Source organism: Mustela nigripes, chromosome 3 (assembly GCF_022355385.1).
Source record: "Mustela nigripes isolate SB6536 chromosome 3, MUSNIG.SB6536, whole genome shotgun sequence".
NCBI lineage: Eukaryota > Metazoa > Chordata > Mammalia > Carnivora > Mustelidae > Mustela > Mustela nigripes.
In genome coordinates, this window is record NC_081559.1 from 180,364,372 (window position 1) to 180,389,849 (window position 25,478).

A 25,478-nucleotide genomic window follows, 5' to 3' on the forward strand; every position below is an offset into this window, starting at 1 on the left:
GATCAGGGTCCTGGGATCGAGCCCCGCATCGGGCTCTCTGCTCAGCAGGGAGCCTGCTTCCTCCTCTCTCTCTGCCTGCCTCTCTGACTACTTGTGATCTCTGTAAAATAAATAAATAAATAAATAAAAAGAAACCTTAAAAAAAATATATATATATATACCCTAAATCTAGCACATGGCTTTGTTCTAGTCTCCAGCCTGATCACATTCTCTCCTTTTTTTTTTCTTTTTCCAACCAAGTTATTAATTCCTTTTTTGGAATTTTTAAATTTTCATCTCTACAGTCACCTTCCATTCCTTTACCATGTTAACCCTTATTTTTGTGTGTATATATATATAAGATTTTTGTTCTTTAAAACTTTGGGAGGTAGTTTCTTCTAAGAGACCAGAATATACCCAAATCAAGTGGGTGGCTCTGTTCTATTCACCAATCTAATATATATATATATATATATACACACACATACATATATATATACATTTTTTTTTTATTTTTCCCCCTTTCTTCCCCCCCTAGTTTCAGGTCTCTTTTGGTTTGGTTAGCGTATATTTTTCTAGGGTCCTTGACATCCTTTTAGTATTTTATTCTCTCATTCATATATTCTTATCTGGATAAAATGACAAGGCAGAAAAACTCACCACAAAAAAAGAACAAGAGGCAGTACTGATGGCTAGCGACCTAATCAATATGGACATTGGTAATGTGTCAGAACTAGAGTTCAGAATGATGATTATCAAGGTGCTAGCTGGGCTAGAAAAAGGCATGGAAGATATTAGAGAAACCCTCTCCAGAGAGATAAAAGCCCTTTCTGGGGAATAAAAGAACTAATATCTAATCAAGCTGAAAACAAAAAAGCTATTAATGAGGTACAATAACAAAAAAAAAAAAAAAAAGGAGGCTCTCTTACTGCTAGGATTCATGAGGCAGAAGAGAGAATTAGTGATATTGAGGACCAAATGATGGAGAACAAAGAAGCTGAGAAAAAGAGAGACAAACAAGTACTGGACCACGAGGGGAGAATTCGAGAGATAAGTGATGCCACAAGACAAAACAATATTAGAATAATTGGGATCCCGGCGAAGAAAGAGAGAGAGGACTGTTGGTATACTGGAGTGAATTACAGTAGAGAATTTCCCTAATATGGTAAAGGGAACAAGCATCAAAATCCAGGAAGCACAGAGAAACCTCCTCAAAAGCAATAAAAATAGATCCACACCCGGTCATCTAATAGTAAAACTTAAAAGTCTTAGTGACAAAGAGGAAAAACCTGAAAGCAGCTCAGGACAAGAGATCTGTAACATACAATGTTATAAATATTAGATTGGCAGCAGACTTATCCACACAGACCTGGCAGGTGAGAAAGGACTGGCATGACATATTCAGAGCACTAAATGAAAAAATATTCAGCCAAGAATACTATAACCAGCTAGGCTGTCATTGAAAATAGGAGAGATAAAAAGCATCAAGGACAAACAAAAACTAAAAGAATTTGCAAACACCAAATCAGCTCTACAGGAAATATTGAAAGGGGTCCTCTAAGCAAAGAGAGAGCCTGAAAGTAGTAGATCAGAAAGGAACAGAGACAATATACAGTAACAGTCACCTTACAGGCAATACAATGGCACTAAATTCATATCATTCAACAGTTACCCTGAATGTAAATAGGCTAAATGCACCAATCAAAAGACACAGGGTATCAGAATGCATTAAAGAAACAAGACCCATCAATATGCTGTCTACAAGAAACACATTTTAGACCCAAAGACTCCGCCAGATTTAAAGTGAGGGGGTGGAAAACAATTTATAGTGCTAATGAACATCAAAAGAAAGCTGGGGTGGCAATTCTTATATCACATAAATTACATTTTAAGCCAAAGACTACAATAAGAGATGAGGAAGGACACTACCTCATACTTACAGAATCTGTTCAACAAGATTTGACTATTTTAAATATCTGTTCCCCTAACATGGAAGAAACCAATTATATAAACCAATTAATAACAAAATCAAAGAAAAATCTCAAAAATAATACAGTAACAATGGGGGACTTCAACACCCCCTTACTGAAATAGACAGATCATCAAAGCAAAAGATCAACAAGGAAATAAAGGCCTTAAATGTCACACTGGACAAGATGGATATCACAGATAAATTCTATCCCAAAACAAAAGAATACACATTCTTCTCTAGTGCACATGGAACATTCTCCAGAATAGATCACATCCTGGGTCACAAATCAAATCTCAACTGTTACCAAAAGATTGGGATCATTGCCTGCATATTTTCAGACCACAATGCTTTGAAACTAGAACTCCACCACAAGAGGAAAGTTGGAAAGAACTCAAATACATGGAGGCTAAAGAGCATCCTACTAAAGAATGAATGGGTCAACCAGAAAATTAAAGAAGAATTGAAAAAATTCATGGAAACAAATGAATATGAAAACACAGCAGTTCAAAATCTTTTGGACACAGCAAAGGCGGTCCTGAGAGGAAAGTACATAGCAATACAAGACTTTCTCAAGAAACAAGAAAGGTCTCAAGTACACAACCTAACTCTACACATAAAGGAGCTAGAGATAGAACAGCAAAGAAAGCCTAAACCCAGCAGGAGAAGAGAAATAATAAAGATCAGAGCAGAAATTAATGAAATAGAAACCAAAAGACAGTAGAACAAATCAACGAAACTAGGAGCTGGTTCTTTGAAAGAATTAGTAAATTTGATAAACCCCTGGCCAGACTTAAATCAAAAAGAAAAGAGAAAGGATCCAAATTAATGAAATCATGAATGAAAGAGGAGAGATCACACTCAACATCAAAGAAATAAAAACAATTATAAGAACATATTATGAGCAACTATATGCCCCCAAATTTGATAATCTGGAAGAAATGGATGCATTCTTAGAGACATATAAATTACAAAACTGAACCAGGAAGAAATAAAAAACCTGAACAGACCCATAACCAGTATGGAGACTGAAGTAGTCATCAAAAATCTCCCAACAAACAAGAGCTCAGGGCCAGATGGCTTACCAGAGGAATTCTACACCAAACATTTAAAGTAGAACTAATACCTATTCTCCTGAAATTGTTCCAAAAAATAGAAATGGAAGGAAAACTTCCAAACTCATTTTATGAGGCCAGCATTATCTTGATCCCAAAACAAAAGACCCCATCAAAAATAATTACAGACCAGTATTCTTGATGAACAAGAATGCAAAAAAATTCTAACCAAAATACTAGTCAATAGGATCCAACAGTACGTTAAAAGGATTATTCACTACGACCAAGTGGGATTTATTCCTGGGCAGCAAGCTTGGTTCAACAACTGCAAATCAATCAATGTGATATAATACATTAATAAAAGAAAGAACAAGAACCATATGATACTCAATAAATATTGAAAAAGCACTGGACAAAGTACAGCATCCTTTCCTGATCAAAACTCTTCACAGTGCAGGGAAAGAACTTACACACCTCAATATCATCAAAGCCATCTATGAAAAACCCACAGCAAATATCATTCTCAATCGGGAAAAACTGAGAGCTCTTCCCATAAAGTCAAGAACATGCCAGGGATGTCCACTATCACCACTGTTATAAAACACAGTACTAGAAGTCCTAGCCTCAGCAATCAGACAACAAAAAGAAATAAAAGGCATCCGAATTGGCAAAAAAAAAAAAAAAAAAAAAAAAAAAAGAAAAATAGCAATTTTAGAATGAAGTCTTTTAAAAAGTCAAATTCTCACTCTTTGCAGATGATAAGATACTTTACGTGGTAACCCAAAAGACTTCATTCTAAAACTGCTACAACTCATATAGGAATTCAGTAAAGTGTCAGGATATAAAATCAATGCACAGAAATCAGTTGCATTTCTATACACCAACAGCAAGATAAAAGAAAGAGAAATTAAGGAGTCAATCCCATTTTCAATTGCACCCAAAACCACAAGATACCTAGGAATAAACCTAACCAAAGACCCAAAGAATGTGTACTCAGAAAACTATAAAATACTCATGAAAAAAACTGAGGAAGACAGAAATATTCTAATCCATGCTCATGGATGAGAACAACAAATATTGTGAAAATGTCTATGCTACCTAAAGCAATCTACACATTTAATGCAATCCCTAACAAAATATTGTCAATTTTTCTCAAAGAAAAAGAAAATTTTCTCAAAGAAAAAGAACAAATAATCTTAAAATTTGTATAGAATCAGAAAAGACCCCAAATAGCCGGAGGAGTGTTGAAAAAGAAAGCCAAAGTTGGTGGCATCACAATTCCAGACTTCGAGCTCTCTTACAAAGCTGGAATCATCAAGACAGTATGGTACTGGCACAAAAACAGGCATATAGATCAATGGAACAGAATAGAGAGCCCAGAAATAGACCCTCAACTCTGTGGTTGACTGATCTTTGCCAAAGCAGGAAAGAATGTCCAATGGGAAAAAGTCTCTTCAACAAATGGTGTTGGGGAAATTGGATGGCCACATTCAGAAAAATGAAACTGGACCATATCCTTACACACACAAAAATAGACTCCAAATGGATGAAAGACCTCAATGTGAGACAGGAATCCATCAAAATCCTTGAGAACAAAGGCAGCAGCTACCTCTTTGACCTCAGCTGCAGCAACTTCTTCCTAGAAACATTGCCAAAGGCAAGGTAAGCAAGGGCACAAATGAACTATGGGGACTTCAAGATCAAAAGTTTTTGCCCAGCAAAGGAAACAGTCCACAAAACCAAAAGACAACTGAGAGAATGGCAGAAGATATTCACAAATGACATATCAGATAAAGAGCTAGTATCCAAAATCTATAAAGAACTTATCAAACTCAACACCCAAATAATAAATAATCCAATCAAGAAGTGGGCAGAAAACATGAACAGCCATTTCTGCAAAGAAGACATCCAGATGGCCAAAAGACACATGAAAAAGTGCTCAACATTACTCGGCATTATGGAAATACAAATGAAAACCACAATAAGATACTACCTCACACCAGTCAGAATGGCTAAAATTAACAAGTTAGGAAATAAGAGATGTTGGTGAGGATATGGAGAAAGGGGAACCCTCCTACACTGTTGGTGGGAATGCAAGCTGATGCAGCCACTCTGGAAAACAGCATGAAGGTTCCTCAAAAAGTTAAAAATAGAGCTACCCTATGACCCAGCAATCACAGTACTGGGTATTTACCCTAAAGATACAAATGTAGTGATCCAAAGGGGCACCCGAATGTTTATAGCAACAATGTCCCCAATAGCCAAAGTATGGAAAGAGCCTAGATGTCCATCAACAGATGAATGGATAAAGAGTTGGTATATATATACAATTGAATACTATGCAGCCATCAAAAGAAATTAAATCTTGCCATTTGCAACAACATGGAAGGAACTAGAGGGTATTATGCTAAGCAAAATATGTCAATCAGAGAAAGACAATTATCATATTATCTCTCTGATATGAGGAATTTGAGAGGCAGGGCAGGAGGTTGCAGGGGTAGGGAAGGAAAAAAAATGAAACAAGATGGGATTGTGAGGGAGACAAACCATAAGAGACTCTTAATCTCAGGAAACAAACTGAAGGGTGCTGGGGGGTGAGGGGGTAGAGATAGAGTGATTGGGTTCTGGACATTGGAGAGGATATGTGCTATGGTGAGTGCTGTGAAATGTGTAAGACTGATGATTCACAGGGCTGTACCCCAGGGGCAAATAATAAATACATTATATGTTAATAAAAATTTTTTTTAAATTTTTAAAGAGCACATCAGCAAATAGGAAGTGTAGGCGACTGGGACCCCATCTTAGTGTAGGACCCCATCTTAGTGTGGGTCCCCAAGAAACTGTGGAGTATATTTTAGGATTGTCCCACTGAGGGGTGAGGAGACTGAGGAACTGATCCACCAAATCCTGTTCACAGTGATTGCTCCTGGGGCGTTCAATCCTTGGCATTCTAGCCTTCCAGCCAGCCACACATATGAACTAAGCACCTTCCCAAGACCACAGATTATCCTCAGGAGGAAAACCACAGGAAGCTGTAAGTATGCACACAACGTCCAGGGTAGGCTAGGGGAGTCTGCAGGATTCCCCCCACCCCCGACATCCCCCAGGGTTTACTGTGCTGTGCTGAGAGTTCTCTAAGCTTTATCTCATTTCATCCCTGTAACAATGCTGCTGTCCGTGTTGTTGCTATTTCCATTTTACAAAGGAGGCGACTGAAGCTCAGAGAGATTAAGTAACTTGCCCAGGGTCACACAGCAGATACGGGCTGACCTAATTCTAACTTCTATACTAAACTGCCTCTGAGAGGCCCAGAAAGGGTAAGTGACTTGCCGGGACCCACTTAATAAACATCCATGCCACAGTGAGAAAGAAAAGTACTGTCACCTTTGGCTTGTCAGCACATTGTGCCTTTCTGTCTTCTTTCCTGGAGCCCTATGCCTTGTAAATGCAGAGCGTCATGAACAGCTTAACCAAAAACATTTGCATGGCTTTTGACTCAGCAAAGCAGACAATATACACTGTGTAAGTCAAAACACGTGTCCTCTGTGCGATACATTAAGAACCTCCCCAATCGGGGATGCTCTTTCTACCCCCAACTGTGTGGAAACAACCCAGAAGGAATCTCCTCAGAATCAGAATGTACTCTGGATACATGGAAGAGAGGGGGCAGGGAACACACAGCCTCGGCCAAGTACAGCTCCGTTGAGGGCTTCACTTTTCCTGGAATCCTACTTCAGAGCTGTAGCCCTGGCTCAACACCACAGATGTACAACCTAAACAGAAAGACTGAGCAGCAGGCTGAGTCAGAGCGCAAATGTTTACTAGAACAAGGCTGGACCCCAGAGAGTGGCTCTCATGGGGATGGGGACTGAGGGAGTGTCCTCAGACAAGTGGGGTAGATGGTACTTATAAAGCAAACCAGCCCATAAGGGTAGAAAAGAACCAACACTTTTAAGCCATGACTAAGTATCCAACCCATTCCCCCCAACCTTGGAATCTCTTATCATGCTCATTATAAATGAATGTCATTTGATCAGTCATTTGAACAGGGTCACAGTGCTAATGAGATCAGAGTCTAGATTTAACCTCTTTCTGGTGGGCCAGACTCCAAAACTCATTGCATGACCCCTCTTAGCCCCCATCAAGTGCTTAATGAGCACCTACACAGCAAACCAGATGAAGCAAGCCATAGCATACGCCCCTCCCAGAGAGGCCCATGCCTTGTTGAACATTGTGAACTTGGGGCTTTGCACACTGAGCTCCTTAGCCAGAGTAAACTCCTTCTGGAGTGGCCCAGGACTTCACAGGGGGATCAAAACCTACATGCTAAACCACATGCATGTAACCATAGTGGAGTGGCTGGGCCCCAGGCACAAGAAATCACCATAGGGCTTTCACAGAGAAGAAAGGTCTGGAAGGGGCAGAGTCACTGCCATGGTTGAGGAGACAGGAGGTCCAGGTAGAAGGACTGAGACCCATGCTTAGGGATGGGCATGACCTAGTCAAAGCACTGTGAGAAGGCCCAGCTGGCTAGAGTTTGTGGTTTGTAACAAGGAGAAATAGGGAAGAAATACAGAAATGTTGGCAGTAATCACTCACATCCTTGAATGTCAGGTGACAGATTTAGGAAGGTTTAGGAAATAATAATACCCGAAATCTAGTAAGAACTTCCCATGTGCCGGACACTACATTCCGATTGACAGCAGGATTTCTCAGTGGTGGCACTACTGATATTTTGAACCAGAGAATTCTTTGCTGTGAGGTCAGTCCTGTGCATTGTAGAAATGTGCAAAATTCCCGGCCTCCACCCACCAGGAGCCTCTAACACCTCTGTCCCCTGGTTGTGACAACTAAAAATGTCTCTGGACATCACAAAGATGTTCCCTGGGGGGCAACATCACCCCTGGTCAAGAGCCAACTTTCTACACATATTTAGTTATTCAAGTTTTACAACAGCTCTAGAAGACAACTGCTATTATTAGCTCTCTTTTGGGGGTGAGGAAACTGAGGCACAGAGCTGTTATATACTGCAGCCAAGTTCCCTGAGTTTCTTTTTTTATTTTTTTAATTAACATATAATGTATGATTTGCCCCACAAGTTCCCTGAGTTTCTAAGAGGCAGAGTCAAGACACTAGCCTGAGCCGACTGAGGGCCCATGACTTTGCTCACTATGCTTCATTTAGCATGTTGAAATATCACATTTAAAAGATGTAATATGCAGTAAGCCTTGCGTTTGCAATTATGTGGAAACCTGTATGAGGTTATATGACAACCGATAATAATACACAAAAAATAGTAATAATATAGGTTTAAATCACAGGGGTGAAATCAGAGAAGCTTTATTTCTTTCTATAACAGTGTTAAGTCATATTTTTAAAATATAGGTGAAGGGTTTCATAGACTCCAGGCAAGACTCCTAAACTTATTGCCATCTCATTTTCAAGAGTAACTGGCTGACATCAGTTCACTCGCACTCATTCTTTGAGACTGGTCTCAGGCACTACCTCCTCCTGCAGGAAGACCTTAAACAGTGCGGAGCATGGGACAAGCACTCCACAAAGGGTGGCTAGTATTGTTAGCTCCTTGACAGACAAAGGGCCACTAGTACTGTTAGCTCCTGGACAGATCAGGAACGGGATTCAAGACACTGCTTGAAAACTTAGGTGACTTCTGCCACTCTGCAATTCCCTCCTAAGGGATTTTTCCCATCAGACGAGGTATCAGGAAAAAAGGAATCAGTGGCTGAGGCACGGGCTTAGACCCAGGTTTGCTGGCTTCAGGCCCCGGCTGGACTCTGCAGCCAGAAGTAACCAGGAAAGCGCTGCGTCCGGGAGATGCCTGTGCCTTGTGCTTTGGTGCCCTCTGCTGGTCGTGGACTTGGCGGCTGGTAAGGTACACGGGGACCAGCTTGCAGGGTGGGCTGTGTGTGGCTCAGGGGAGAGGAGTGAACCAGAGTGTTGATCTGCAATTCAATAAAATCTCCCTGATACCTAGGTCCCTGCTCTATTTTCTCCGTTTTTTTGTTTTTGTTTTTGTTTTTTACAAAGAGGAGCAGAACGGGGAGAGACTCCGAAGCTGAGTAAAACAGAAGCTTCAAAGGAAGAATATTAAAAATTAAAAATGTAAAAGTAAAGTCTTCAGCCATTCCTCAAAGCAAAGGCTATGCGAGGGGTATGGCCCTACCTGTTTCTTTCCTTTAATCCAGTCTGGGTTGGCAGTGCAGCGGTGTAGGCAAAAGGTCTGCGGACTTCAAGGCACAGAAAGAACAACGCTCCTTGCACACACGCCCATGCGTGTGCCCACCTACTCTGATGGACTAAAAAATGAATTCAGTCATTTTTTGCATCAGCTGTGCTCGAATACGCTGATGTCCGAGGCCTCACATCAGGGAAGTGTCGGATGGCGGTTAATAAGGCCAGGGAAGCTCCAGAATGGAAGAGGAGTTAAGGTCTCTTGAGAGTGGACACGACAGGCCAAGGACAGGCCTTTCACAGGCATATATTCTTGAACTCCCCAAGGCAGGAATAATCATCCCCGTTTTCTAACGTTCTGAACAGTTAGGTAACTTGCTCACAGTCACACAGCCAGTTCGGGCTGAAGTCAGGTGCAGGCCCCGCGGAGGGCACGGCGGGCCCCAGACAGGCCGACCACCCCAGAGGAGAGAGTGGACGTTGACCCCAACCGGGCAGCGGCTCCGATTCGGACAATGGTCTTGCAACCTTTAGGAGGAGGCTTCGCTGCTGCCTGTCCAGGGAAAGAGAAGAGCACATCTTGGAAGGGGAAAAGCTTGATGCTGAAGATGAAATCAGATTAGCTTTCCTGGGGTGACTGGTTGTTCTGAATCATCCGGCGCAAACAAGCGTTTTGCCATCTGGTAATTACCTTGGGGCTGCGGTGTCAATCCCCTCGCCTTCATCCTGCCCTCCCTAGGAAAACACTGGCCCCTGGGTGGTCCAGATGGCCAGAGGCCTGTGCACAATGAACAGAGGCTGTGATCCATGTGAGCCTTTCTGCCACAGGAAGTCCTCCCATGCAAAAATACATTCGAGCAGACTTTCTTCCTCCTGAATGGCTCGTTAGAGAGTCAACGACTTCTGGGAAGGAAAGCATTCAAAGACCTTGGGACCTCTCTGTGCACCCCCTCCCCATCTCCTTTTTATTAAGCAGCTGAGATGCCTCCCTCCTCTGCCTTGTAGCAGTATGCGCACTACTGTGGGGCAGCCTCAAAGAACTAGCTCTTTCCCTGAGAAAAAAAAAAGGAGAAAAAAAAAAGGAGACGCTCTTTTTTCTTGGTAACAGGCTTTTTTCTTATCTCAGGTTGTTTCTACCCTTCCTCCACGCTCCTGCCCCCTGACATTAGCTGTCAGTAGAAACGCCCTCTAAATGGACTTAATACAGCAACCTGGGGATCTCCAGCTCCCCGCTCTCCTCGCTCCCCGAAGACCGGAGAGTCCCTATCAGCCACTAGGAGGGGGGAAACCCAATAGAAGAGGCCAGAATTCACCAAGGAGTGAGGGGCAGGTTTGATTACCCCCAATTCTCCACTTCACACTGAAGGAAGAACTTTACCAGGCTCCTCAGAAGTCCTGGACTGCCTCCTGCTGGTCATTTTGTCCCAAACATCTTCCAATAGCCTTCAAGAACTGAGGTGATACAGGAATTAGGGACACATATTCCATTAAACATGACTTGGGACTCAACCTCTCTGAGCCTTGTTTTCATCCTACCTTAAAAAGGATGATGAAAGTAAATACATTTAAAAGGCATATTGTGATGATTAAACCCATTAATATAGGGGTGCTGGGTGACTTAGTCAGTTAAGCATCTGCCTTCAGCTCAGGTCATGATCCCAGGGTCCGAGGATCGAGCCCCACATCCTGCTCAGCAGGGAGTCTGCCTCTCCCTCTGCCTGCTGCTCCCCCTGCTTGTGCTTGCTCTCTCTGACAAATAAATAAAAATCATTAAACCCACCAATATATTTGCCTGATTTATAGTAAGTTGCTCATTCAAGTTTTTGTATAATACAATATCAATGTTAATATTGATTTTATTATGGCTATTCATTGTTATAATCAGTATATATTGACATCAATATTACAAAGGTCAAAGTCATACTCATACCTGCCTTTGAGCTCAAAGTGTACAGTTTATCATCTGTGGTAATGATTCTCAGCCTGACCACTGCTGACATCTACATCGTAAAGAGCTGTCCTGCGCCTTGAAGGACATTTAGCAGCATCCCTGACTTCCACCTGCTAGATGCCAGTAGCACCTTCCCACCACTTGTGACAACCAACAATGTCTCCAGACATTACAATTAATTGTCTCCTGGGCAGGGGCAGGAATCGCCCCTGGTTGAGAACCACTGATCTACCATATCCTGTGCCACTCAATTTCTTCAACTTTCTTTCATGGCAAATGGGTACTAGGTGACAGATGCTTTAAATGTTGGCTCACTTTTTTCCCACCGTGATGTATGCCGATGAAGAAATATAAAAGCCCAAGCCCGTTTCCCTGCAGAGGTGATTAGGGCTAAGGAAAGGCCACGTGTGATACCACCTGAGAAAGGAGAGCACAGGGCTTCATGAACAGGTCCTAGAAAAGCCAGAACAAGAGTCGCAGAAAGCAAACAAGAGAGTAGACTAAATGTCACAGAACTGGAAAAGACGAGAGGCCTACGCCCCCCTGGGATGCATTAATTCAGGGGACAGGATTGGCAGGTTCTAGCCAGAAGCTCAGGAGAAGCAAGTAACCAGCTGTGGGGTTTCACAGGGTCCTCCTACCCCAAAACTGAGGAGGAACAGCCACACACCACAAAAAGGCTCTCTCAGACTCTATGAAGGTGAGCTTGACCAGCTGGAGAAAAACAGGTCAGAACCAAGGAGAGACATCAGATGAAGGCCAGCGTCCTTTCCAAGAGAAATCTAGGTCTGAGCCAGATACCTGTGTTCACCTGTTTGCATGGCCTTTTCATCCTGAAACCCTTCTGCCGGAATAAAGTGGATTATGAACACTGACCTATTCACTGAGACTGGTATTATTAGGTGACTCACCATGCAAAAAAAAATAAGAGAAGAGAATGAAACAGACCAGAGGGACTGTCTCGGGGGAAGGCAGAGATGAAAACAGGGATGCTTCCCGTCAGTTTAGTCATAGCATCTGAAGTGCTAAGTGGGGCCCCCTGTGTGACTCTTTGCTTGGTGCAGAGCAAAGATCGTGGGAACGGGGGCTCAGATGAAACTGTGGGGGGGCCTACCTCTGAAAGTGACTAGACAGGCAACGCTGGGTGGATTGTTTTTCTTCTCTGAACTGTAAATTTCTTTCTTTTGGAGTCAGGTAACAGCACTTGCCTTGATTAGCTTGCTGCAAGGTGTGAAGAGAGAATTGCATGAAAGCCTTAGGATCAATCTTAGCTGAAGCAAAGAGAGTCATGGGGCTTTCCTCTATCACTAGAGCATGGAGATAACTGAGATATCACTACAGCACTGAGATAATGTCAAGGGCCTGCCACTGAGTTTCCCAGTCTTTGGCAGAATCAACTGGTCAACCATTCCACCTAATAAGAAATTTTGCTTAGAGAGTCTCCCTCATTGTATTCTGATTCTGAGGATGTCCCTCTGTCCCGCTGGCTTATTGGAAATCTAATATCCCAGAACAGTTGCTTGAGCACAATTTCACATTAAAAGGAAGAAATACAGCCCAGTTCCAAGTCAACACTTACTACTACCATGCCTTGAGAATCCCACCACCATCTGATTCTACCACCCTACCCCCAACTCCTAGCCAAAGACTCGGACACAGAGGAGCTTCCACCAGCCTTGATAGTATGGACTTTTAGGGACAGAAGAGAAAGACCAGTCTCCCACTGGCTCTAGAGAATAGATCCAAATACATTCTCAAACACGGTGTTAGAAAAATATGGTTCATTTGGTGAAGCACATTCCCCCTTCCATCTCTGAGTCCAGGAGTAGCCCACAAGGGATATTTCATCCATATGTTTCTCATTCATTCAAATGTAACTGACTAAAACACTGCTAAGCAGCATAAGGCCAAGATGGGTTTGCGTGCTATATCATTTATTAATTTTGTTTTGACTCCAGAAGCAGTAAATTATATTTTCCTGAGAGCAAAGGATGTCAACCCTCAAAATATCTACACTCAAGCCAAGCACAGAACCTCATACTGTACCACGATTCTGCATGAATCATGCAGAAACCCACATCTCAGCTCTGGGAGGGCAGGGATTCTCTACTAAGTAGTTTAAAAAAGATAAATCTAAGAAGTACAGTGGAATTTTACAGTTGGGAAAAAAAAGGTGTGCTTCCATAATACAGAGTACAGAATATAAACCACAGAGGTTGACAACAGCCTCTCGATGGCTGGAAATGTACAAGAGATGCCATGACTCTCAACCAGACAGAGGGACTGAATCAGAGCTGTTGCAGAGTGTATGTTTATGTTCCTCAAAAGAGGAAATGAAATTTGAAAAACACTCATATAGAAGAGAAACACTACCTTTTGTCTTCCTCCAGAAATTTCAAATTTTTTTTAAGGATTTTTATTTATTTATTTATTTGACAGACAGAGATCACAAGTAGGCAGAGAAGAGAGAGAGGAGGCAGGCAGAGAGAGAGGAGGAAGAAGGCTGCCTGTGGAGCAGAGAGCCCGATGCGGGGCTCAATCCCAGGACCCTGAGATCATGACCTGAGCCGAAGGCAGAGGCTTTACCCCACTGAGCCACCCAGGCACCCCTCGAATATGTTTAATATTGATGCATTTGTTTCCTGCTTCTGAAGTTTGCAGTTAAATCTGTTTGATTTGTAAGTGGAAAATTATTTTTCAAAGGTTTCTACTGTTATTACTGATACCAAATCAGATCTTTAGTCTCCGCTTATGTAGTAATTCTTGCTTTCTTCCTTGAAAGTGAACTCTCAGGTTAGGAAAAAGAAAAAGAGAAGATTTAGAGCCTGAATTTAGGGATTTAGAATTTAGAGCCTTGAATTTAAGGATTCAAGCTCAGTTCTTCTTAGTTTGGACAAGTTGTTGAGTCTGTTGAAACCTCAGTTGCGATATCTGTCAAATTTTTGTCATCCTCTGTCTTGCTTTTAGTGCCAGAAAATTTGTTAATCTTCCTAGTGCCTTTAAAAATGCAGATCCCCAAAAGGAAAGAAAAATTAACTCAAAAGAGGTAAAACCAAAGGTCTGAGCCAAAGGCTAAGAGCACAGACCTAAGAGACCAGGACACAAAGGCCAAATATCCCCAACATTTCATGGTCTCTCCCAGAGTCAATGGCTCTTAGGTTATTACTGCTGTGGCTTACTAAGTAATAGGAAGCCAGGAAGGGACAGAAAATTCAAGGTTGAAGTGATAGAAAAAAAAAATAATACAACCACCACCCCAAAGATGTCCATGCCCTAATCTCTGAACCTCTAAATCTGTTACCTTAAGTGACAAAAGGGAAATTGCAGGTGTGAATAAATTAAGACTCTTGAAAGATGGCATCTACTAGATTATCCAAGTGAGCTCGACGTATCACAAGGGCCCTCATAAGTGCGTGAAGGAAACAGGATAGTCAGAGCAAGATTTGAGGAGGCACGGATGCTAACTTTGAAGATAGAGGAAGGGGTCACAAGCCAAGGAAGGCAGGTGGCTTCTAGAAGTTAGGAAAGATTAATGATCAGGGTAAGGATAGAACCTCAGCAGATGAAATTTATTCCAGGAAAATTCCATCAAGAATAAGTCAACTCTTGACTGATTTACTCCAGCCCATCAATGGCTTTATTCATGTTAGCAACAACTTCAAATAGCATAAAATTAACCAGTCATTAAAATCATAAGACCATTCACCACCATCTTCCAATTTCTGGCAAGTAAAAATGTTCATGTCACACTGAAATTCGTGGTTTCACCTAAATTGTCTCCTCAAGACATCTAGCTGATGATCTTCAAATTAAAATGGACCATGAAAGGAAAAGACCTCTGACACCCCGGAAATCATCAGATTCAACCAACACACTTGAAGGTAACTTCAAAAGATGAGTTTCAGATGTGTTTCAGCAAGCAGTGGTGAGGAGGGGCCATTGTATGGGGTCTGGGGAAAAGGCCTTGGAAGGGGATTAATCACATAAGTGTTCATTGTTCAATCAAATGTATTTATTCCGTTAGTCATCACACTTTTCTTAATCACACCTATTATACAAAGGAGCTGATGAAAGGCAGGAAGATGTGCTTATTTGAGTGGAAAGCAACAGTTTCAAAGCAGAGTTCATCTGACATCAAAAGGGTGGCTCCCAATGGCCCTGCAAGGAACCATATGCTGGTTTTGGCATGTATGCTCCACCATCCTTCTGGGCATTCTCTATTTTACTTGGAGACTAAACATAGAGATGGATGGATGGGTGGATTTTTTGGATGGACAGGTCAGTCCATGATAAGGAACATGAACATTTGTAATGAGGAATGCAAGGCAAGGACGGGATGAGATTTCATCACTGCTGTCAAACAGTCTTACAAAACATTCAGCTAAAATCATTAAATTTAAAATCACTTTTCAAATTAGCATCACTCAATTTACTAATTTGATCTGTACCTCTTCTACTAACCACCCCTCCCCATCTTACAAGCTTTTCCTGCTTCCTTAGCCATGGCAGAATCATCTACTGTCCTACTTACCTTCTTCACCCCCTTCCACTACACCCTCAATCCATAAAAAATCAACTGAAAATAGGTAAGCATTCCATTTGCCTCAAGACATTGTCCGATGTAATGTTGAAATTCAGTCACAGCTATTTCACCCTGTAACTTATATTCTTCCCCTTTTCTTTTGTTTTAATGTCAGATTTCAATTTTATCAAACATACAATACCAATATCCTCTATTTCATATCTCAAATCCATTAGGAAAAAATGACTGTGTGATTCATTAAATCCCTCCAAAAAAATGTGGTACTTGGGTATCCTCTTCATCTATTGTAATCAATTGTGGATTTTTTGTGTGTTTCTTCAGCTTGGTCTTGTAAGTGTTAGGAATCTATTTTCTCCAAGGACCAGACATCTGTACCATGCCCTGACCCTAGCAAAAATTTCTTCCCATGCCAAAGGCCTTTTTACAGCAACAGTTAGTCCAGCATATATAGAATATTTACTGTGCACCAGATTTTGGATGAAGCACTTTCACATAATTACCTCATCTAGTCCTCATCATGACCGTTTGAAGAAAACACTATTATTATAACCCTACTCTAAAGATAAGGCACATTGAGGTTAAATAAATTTTCCAAGGCCTTAAGACTAATGAGTGCTAAATAAGACTTGAAGCCTGCTGACCCAGGCCAGAACCCAAGCTCTTTGCCAGCACACCACATGGTCTTAGAAGAGGAGTAGTCCAATTCAGCTCCCTCTTGAATGTTCTTCTCTTCTCAGATCACCTTCTCTTATCACTCATCCTTTCAGCAAATGTGAATTTAAATTTCTTATAGCTAATGACCTTGAATTTTCTCCTCTACCTCCTATCCCATCCAAACCTAATGATTCTGATATCTGAGATTCACCCACTTGCTCTAAAACATTTTTAATAGTCCAGTAGAAGCACCTGGACAATGCAATCAGCTAACCGTCCTATTCTTGGTTATTATCTCAAGATCCTGGGATCAAGCCCTGTATCGGGCCCTACACTCAGCAATGAATCTGTTTGAGATTCTCTCTCCTTCTTCCTCTGCCCCTCCTGCTCATGCTCGCTCACTGTCTCTCTCAAATAAATAAATAACTCTTAAAAAAAAAATAGGCTATTTCGTTGAAATTCTCTACCATTAACCATTTAAAACGCCATTTGGGAAAGCTAAAGATGGAAGTTTTATGATTATATAAGTATTATGCTAAGCAGTTTGAAAAACTCATCTAAATGTCTAACTGGATAATAATGGTCCTTCCCTCCTCTCTTCATATTCCACTTGAGAACATCAGTGTTTGTAGTGGAAAGTCATGGTAGGACTACTGTACTCAAAACTCAAGGAGGCCCAAGAGCATAACAAGAGCAAGAAAGAAATTATACAACCTGTAGTTACAGAACTGTGATGCAGCAAGAAATTCAGAATCTGAAACATTAGGTCCAGGTAAACAGTGGCAGGCTGGTGGGCTAGCCTGCCCCCAGTCCCCACTGTCTTTAAAAATGAAATAAAGTGGTTCTGGAATCCTCTGACCTGACCAGGCCTCTTGCTCTGTTTGAGGAACTAAGAGCTCCCTAGAAGACACGTCTCCTTACACCATCATGTGTCCTGGATCTCAATCATGTACTTTGGACCCTGGGTCTACTATCCAGGCAGTAGAATGAAGTAAAAGCAACCCAGCCAAGCCTGGTCACTGTTTTCATCAATATTCAAACCCAGGCCAGCCTTCATGATCTAACCTAAGATGTTTAAGCAAGTATATGCAAACACATATACACACGTTTTCTCTCTAATTAACATGGGATCACACTGAATAATAACTACTATTTTATAAATGGGAAGTTGGGGCTAGCTTAAAGGTAATTATACTAAATTTCACATCCTTAGTTGGATTTTTCACGTCATATTAGAACAGATATTATGGCACCCTCCCAAGTACTCAGCTAGACACCTAAAGGCTTAATTTCCCAAACCTCCTTGCAGCTAGGATTTCCCATGTGACACAGCTTCTTCCCAAAATATACCCTGTAAGACATGGAGGACAGAAAAGGCCATCAAGAGCAGAATTGTCCAGCTCTTCTGACACACACAATAATGGAGAAGTTGGGTTTCCCTATGCACACTGTCACAGGGCTGCTAGGTCTGTGCCTCGCTCTATGGCAGCAAATGTAGCCGAAAGAATCCTATTTGCATTCTGAATACCCCTCAAAACATCTTTACTGCCCACACTCCCCACTCCAAATTTTTGCATCAATTTTCTTGGTTTGGTCAGTCACATCAAACTTGACCTTTTTGAAGTGAATGCATTCTGGTGCCCTTGGGTCCTGGAGACCTCCTTTGCTGAAGCCTCATCTCTGAATCCACCACTTCACCAAGGAGTTGAATACAAACTAGGAAAATCTGAATTTCCTTTATTGATCTCAAAGTCACCTTATAGTTCAGCCTTTTGAAGTGCAGATTTGTGGAAGAAACAAAAATAGTGGTCACTTGTGCATCATTCTTATTCTTTTATTCAAAACCATTTAATGGATGACTCTGCAAGGTCAAGGCTTGCAATCCCTCCTCTTAAGGAGCTCCCAGCTTAGTAAGGGTGACTGACAATAAAACAGGAAATGTTGAGTTGGAGCACAGAGAGCAATGAGCACTAGGCCTAGCTTTGGAGGGTCAGAACAAGTTATCTCTGAGGAAGGGGCATCGATGAACACTAAATCAAGTGACAGGCAGGCAAAAGTGATGGAGGGCTAGAAAAACATCATTTTAGGCAGAAGGAACAGCATGTGCAAGGGCCCTGAGATGACAGGGTCAAGAGAATGACTCACTCAGTGTTAGTTCAAGCTGTCCAGAGTATGGCATGATTGTTCTATTAAGACCAAAGCTGTTAGGCAGAGTCCAGATTATGGGATTCTTTTGATGAACTTGGTTTAAACTTGGTCTATTTCCATTTGAATGAAGAATTTTTTTGGCACAGTATAATTTGGTAAGGGGAGAACAAGTATAAGAGCAAACAGGAGAGTATGCAGAAGGATGCCAGATACGTAAAGGTGGGGAGGGAAGAAAATATTCCAGGAGAGATGAAAACTCCAACAAGGAGCTACTGGGAGTCATACCAGTTTGCACAGAGCTGCCTCCAAACCTTTGGGGCGAAACACAGGGTGCAGAATGAGTGCACAATTAAAGAGGAGCCAGATTGCTCTTCACAGCTTCATAGATCTGCCATATGGGTGGGGGACTCGGTAAACATTCCCTTCTCATAACTTGCCCAAGCAGGGCAGAAAGACTGTATCTGAGAGAGCAGGAAATATGCAACATTTTCCCAGTAGGAAGAGCCGGTGCTGCCTCCTGACACTGGTTCAGGGTCTCCGAGAGCCTCTCTAGGCCCCTGCTGGCTGCAGCTTGAGTGACTATAGTCAAGGAAGGGAAGCTCTCATCTGAGCTACGAGAAAGGAAAACCCAACGTAGGGTGCTGAGTGGGAGAATTTATGGTTCATCAACTCTCCATTCTCTATTGAGATAAATGTCCCCACCACGGCTCAGGCAAAGGCCTAGTCCACACCACTGAATTGAAAGTGATGTAAAATTTAAAAGCCTTTTTCAAAGATCTCATTCCAGAAAGCCAAAGCCAAGTAAAATATGTGATTACTTCCAAGATGAATGCCTCGCCTGGCAAGCTTTCCCGCTCTCCAGCTGTATGTTGGGGTCCCTTGTCTCAGCACATTAATTGATGTTTAAATCCAAATTTTATTGTTTCTTGTATGAGGAAATGCCTCCCAATTTTAAAAGAAAAATTAAAAGCTCCCTCGCATATGAAATGCAGTAACAACTTTGGGCCTGAGGAGTTCTAAAATCAAAAGAATATTTTCTTTTCACCCCTGGCAGTTCCAGGGGCAAGCTGTATTCCCTAGCTAGGATATAAATCAGAAACATCATACTTGCAAGGAGGCTGCCTTGGGCTTGAATTCCAGCTCTGTTTGTTTCTTTACTAATTGTGAGCTCTTGGAGACTCATTCACTTCTCTGAGTCTTGATTTCATTGTCTTTCATGGAGATGATAATAATCCCTCTTCTCAGAGTACTTACAAGGTTTAAATAAATAAGGCAGTGGTAGGGCCACGCACGGGACTCAGCTCACCGTGAGAGCTCAACACACAGGAGTTGGCTGTTCCACGGACTGGTTATTTTTCTGCTATCGGAAAAACCAGTTGACAAAGGCAGAAGCAAAAAGAGCCTGGCAGGTCACAGTTCACACTGGACTGATTCCCATTGGCCCACCAGCCTCAGAGGTGCCTCCTGAGGCATGCTCACAGAAAGGCAGACAGATGGAAGATCCAAGAGCAAATGAGAGTGCTATCAATCCACTACGTGTTGTTTACCCTATGTCTTAGTCACAGCTCAGGGTGCTATACAAAAGTCTGCATGATGTTAACAAAATTGATTTCTCACGGTTCTGGAGGCTGGGATGTTCAAGATCAAGGTGCCAGCACATTTGCTTCTCGGGGAAGGCCCTCTTTCTGGCTTGTAGGGGGCTGCTTTCTCACTGTGTGCTCATGTGACTAAGGGGAAAACTGGTGTCTCTCCCTCTTCTTATAAGGATACTGTTCCCCTCATGGGAACTCCAACTTCATGATCTCATCTAAACCTAAGTACCTACCTTCCAAAGACCCCTGCTGCCATATTGGAAGTAGGACTTCAACATAAGAGTTGAGGGGGTGGGACACAAACATTCAGTCCATGATACCATATATTAATGTATTCGTGCACTGCCTGAACAAATCCCAAGCTCACTTGCAAAGGTCATAAAGGTTAACACAAGGAGAGGACAATAGCATGGGGCCTGGCTGTGTGACTGCCCATGCAAGCCCCTTCACCACCCAGCAACAGGGCGACAACCCAGCAGTGAGTCAGAGGGAATCCCAAATGTGCTGTCCTGAAATTTGGACGTTATTGCCTTGTTTTCTTATGTCAGTTCAACCCTGGGTAGTTATCTTGATGTAAGCTGTACATCCCCTAGCCACCTCTTCCCCTCAGTCTCCCCAAAAATACTGGTAAAAGGACAATAGACATTCCTGGAGGGGAAAAAACATCCCACAGAGAGCTAGAGTGGGTTGTAAGGCTGAGTTCACGGTGGCACAGGCTCCTGTATATAAGGGAAAACCACTAGCTTCACTCTTGCTCATTCAAAAACTGTAGTTATAAAGAAAATAGAACAGGACCTAGGTCAGTGCCTGGCACATGACAGGCTCTCAATAAATGTTTTCAACTAAACTGAATTAGAAAATGGTTTCCAAATGAGCTCTACTGAAATATACATACATACACAGGTATACACATGCACATACATACTCTAACATATCCTATAAAAGGAATGAAGTAATTGGGGCGCCTGGGTGGCTCATGTTAAGCATCTGCCTTCGGCTCAGGTGATGATTCGAGGGTCCTATTCCACATCAGGATCCCTGCTCAACGGGAGGCTGCTTCTCCTTCTCCCCCCTCCCTTCTTCCTCCTTCCTCCCTCCCAGGTAGCTACCCCTGCCCGTGGGCTCTCTCTCTCTCAAATAAATAAAATCTTTTAAAAAAAAGGAATGAAGTATTGATAATGCTACAATGTGAATGAAGCTTGAAAACATTATGCAAAGTGAAAGAAACCAAATTAAAAAGGCCACATATTGTAAGATTCCATTTAAATGAAATACCCAGAATAGGTAAATCCATAGAGACAGATGGTAGAGGGATGGTTGCTAGGGCCCGGCGGGTGGGAGAGAATGGGGGAAAGGGGAACAGGAAGCGCCTGCTTATTGGCCATGGGTCTTCTCTGCAGTGATGACTATGTTTTGAAACTAGACCGTGGTGGGTGTTGCCTAATACTGTAAATGTCCTAAATGCCACTAAATTGGATACTTTAAAAGGACTAATTTTCTTTTGTGTGAATGTCACAAGGGAAGTCTTCAGCCTATGTTTTTAAGACCCACAATAAGTGTTCCTGGTCCCTAGAGCCTTCTTCCTTGCCATTTGCACTAGTCAGCCCCTGCTAGACAGACACGCATTTTCCTAATCTCTACGGTATTTTACACAGGAAAAACAACCAGCTCTCCATTAGAGGCAGAACAGGTTTGGGAGAACTGAAGCTTATAAAAACTGAGGAGACCATTTAAGAAAAAGAATGCAAAATTATTATACAAAATCAGGTACAAAAATATTTAATTAACATGAGAAAGTAAAGAGCAAGTTTTTGAAAGCTAGTAGTACAAACTTCACAAAATCCACTGAAAAACAAGCACGTTTTTATCAATTAATTAATTAATTGCCTGGCATATATCTGCAACAGGTTTTTTTTTTTCTAGGATTTTTAGCTATGTACATGCGATTGCTTCTATTTTACAGTATTAGCCATACAGGCAACAGAAATATAACTCAGTCTTCCATCTAGCATGCTGACTGAAAATTTTATTTTTATTGATAGTTTAAGAAGATCCTTTCAGCTTCACAACTCAATATTGGTAATATTCCGTACATTTAGGATTGTGAAGAAATCTGAGGAAACCTCTATTTCGTTTATTTCATATGTAAGTTGTAAGACTTCAAGCTTTCAAGTTTTCTTTTGCAGGGACTGAATGTAGCTACCCTCACACAGCTCCGGTGCCAGAAACCCAGGACAAGTTCAACTGTGAGACCACCTCTGCCCCTGGATTTTGCGTCAGGGCTCCTGGTGAGTCAGCTGTGAGGAGAGGGTATTCCTGGAGGCCATCTCCACGGTGGGACAGCCAGTAAAAACAACACACAGAAGGGGCTGAGAGCTACATAAATGGATCTCGGTGAGGCGATTCCAGCTCAGTTTCCCCTTAACTGGATCCCAACAATGCCGGAGACCCCTCAAGCAGTGTCCCACAGGGGGAAATGTGATGGGGGCGGGGGGGGGGGGGGATCAGAGTAGAAAAGGACCATGGTCTTAATTTACTTGAGTTCAAATACCTTAATTTTGCAAATTTTATAAAAATCAATGGCAAGGGGCGCCTGGGTGGCTCAGTGGGTTAAGCCACTGCCTTCGGCTCAGGTCATGATCTCAGGGTCCAGGGATCAAGTCCCGCATCGGGCTCTCTGCTCAGCGGGGAGCCTGCTTCCTCCTCTCTCTCTCTCTCTGCCTGCCTCTCTGCCTACATGTGATCTCTGTCTGTCAAATAAATAAATAAAATCTTAAAAAAATAAATAAATAAATGGCAAGCTAACATTGCAGGGCCCCTCCAGGCTGTGGTTCGTGAGAGCTGAGAACCTTATGCTCCACTGGCCTCAGTGCAAACTCACTCTTATTCTGGATGGAGGGGGGAATGCACGTGGCAGCTCACCTTTTCTCCCGTTGTTGTTTTTTTTTTTTTTTAATAAACATTTAATTTCTAAGAAAATAAAACCTGCACATCGAAGTTTAAAAGTCAAACAGAACTAAAGTAGGTATAAAAATAGCATCATCTGTCCTCCTCCTAACCTACCCCCAATTCCTGGTATTTGTAGGCCCTCACTTAGACACTGTCTATTTTCTCTCTATTGGAAATAAACACTTAATTCTCTTTCACCAGGAAATCACCTTATCTCTCCCTCCTCCTTCCACGTCCTCCACACACCAATGGCTTCTCACCAGACATAGACTCCAAGCCACTCTTTCCTGTGTGACCTAGTCCTGCCTTTCTCACTGGCCTTGTCTCCCACCACGCCCTTCCCTGCTTACTCCACCAGCCGCATTAGTACCTTCCAACTGTTCCTGCCCTCCGGCATCTGTGAGTTAACTTTTTCCCTAATCCTATCTCCCATTCCCAGACCTAAACATTTGTTTCCCTATACTAGGTTGTATTTGAACATCCATTCCTCTCTTTACCGATTGCATTTCTTATAAATCGACCCTAAGTTTTCTTTGAACAAATCGACATCCCCATTCATGTAACAAATATTTGCTGGGGCTTAAACTAGGTACAAGGGACACGGGGATGAAGGGAGACGTGTTTGCCCTGATTAGCCCTTAGAATTCATGGGGAAAACTGAGGAAATTAAATTAAATTAAATTAAAACTGAGGGGGGAAAGAGGAATTAGCATGGGGAATGATGAGCATCATGATGAGAGAAGTGCATGGGAAGAGGCAAGGAGTCCACCCTAGTCCAGGTCATCAAGGTGGTGTCCCAGAAGAGGCAGTTACATTGAGACCTGAAGCTGGAACAGAGTCCAGCAAAGTGGGCTTGGGAGGAGGGTGTTCTAGGCGGAAGGAAAAGCCAATACGGAAAAAAGTAGTAGGGTCACCGAGGTACTGACATGGGCCTGCTAAACCTTCAGTCTGGATTTCCCTCTGGGAAATGAGACCGATGCATTTCTTAGTTTATGGTTGTCAGCAAGAATTTTATCGCTCATTAATTTGGAAGCCTTCAGTAAAATAACAGTCCTTATCATCAATGCTTAATGAAATAAATAGAAGATATTATTACTAGATACCAAAAATGTACCTCTGCAAGGATTGACCCGAATCTGAGTGAAATAATGCATTCCGACAAACTAGATCCTCCAAATTAAGCATCCTGTCTACTTGCCTTTAGGAAGTAAATCATCATATGTATGGGGTAGGGGGTAAGCCATCAGTTTTTGTGTACCAGGAGTCTTACCTATGATATAGTAATATTAATACTGATACTAGCAGCAGTAGAAGGTACCAATTGCTGAGTATTGGCCATGCCACTTTTCTCATCTTTTCTCTTTAGAGTAACTCTACAAGGTGGGTGTTATGATCCCTCTTTACAACACAGAGGAAACTTGCATCAGAGAAGTTAAATGATTTCCTTAAGGTCACATGGTCAAATGTTCGTATTCAAAGTCCAGTCCGTGATACCATGCTGGCCAAATGGGTCTTCTAGATTCCTCCAATAATCTTTCTTAAGGTCCTTTTATGACCCCCTTGTAGACAGAGAGTTGTGTCTTCATGCTGGTCCTGCTTGCTGCTATTCTAAGCAATTCTCCAAGCTCTGGAGTTGTTGGTTTAGGGATTAGGGGGACTTTCTTCCCATTTCTCTTCTTCCTTTCATCAAAATATACCTGCCCTTACTATCATTTCCTTAGGACTCTGTTTGGAAAAGCAGCATGGTATTTTGGGAAGAGTATAGTGGGATTAGGCTTCAGGAAACAGAACTGGATACTAGGATTTTCCCCCTGCTGAAACACTCAATCCCTACATCTGTAAAATGAATTCTTGTGCAGATTTAGATGGGATAATAGATATAAAATCTCTAGAGAAATCAGAGCAAGAGAGCTGATGTGATAAGCTCATTCAAATAAGGTTTTAATGGCTGCTAATGTTTTAATTATGTTTGCATCTGAACTGAGCCTTCAATGCCTTAAGGGAAAAATTCAAACTAGCATTTCAGCCTTCTTGGCAAACCAGTGTGGGAGGCACTGCTTGGGAGAGATGAGGGAATTAGAGGTGATCTATAAAGAATACCTAAATTATCTACAGGAAAATCAGTACGTGAATAGGGGCAACCCTGGTCTGCAGAGCTGATCTACACCCACACAGAACCTTCTACTCTGGGAAGATCCTCTAAAGAATGTCCTTCCCCATGAGGACCACCAATGCACAAAGGGTGCAGAAGTCAGCAAAGGGATGGGGAGGTAGAGGAATGGGATTCAGCTATCCCATCTAGATAATACAAGTGACATAGTCCAGGTGAGTGCCGGGTTTACAGAATGTCAAGGCTCAAAGATAACTAACTTGTCATCTGACCCAATGCCTCTTTCCACAAGAGGAAATTAAGACCCAAAGAGATAAAGCAAACTGGCCAATTTCC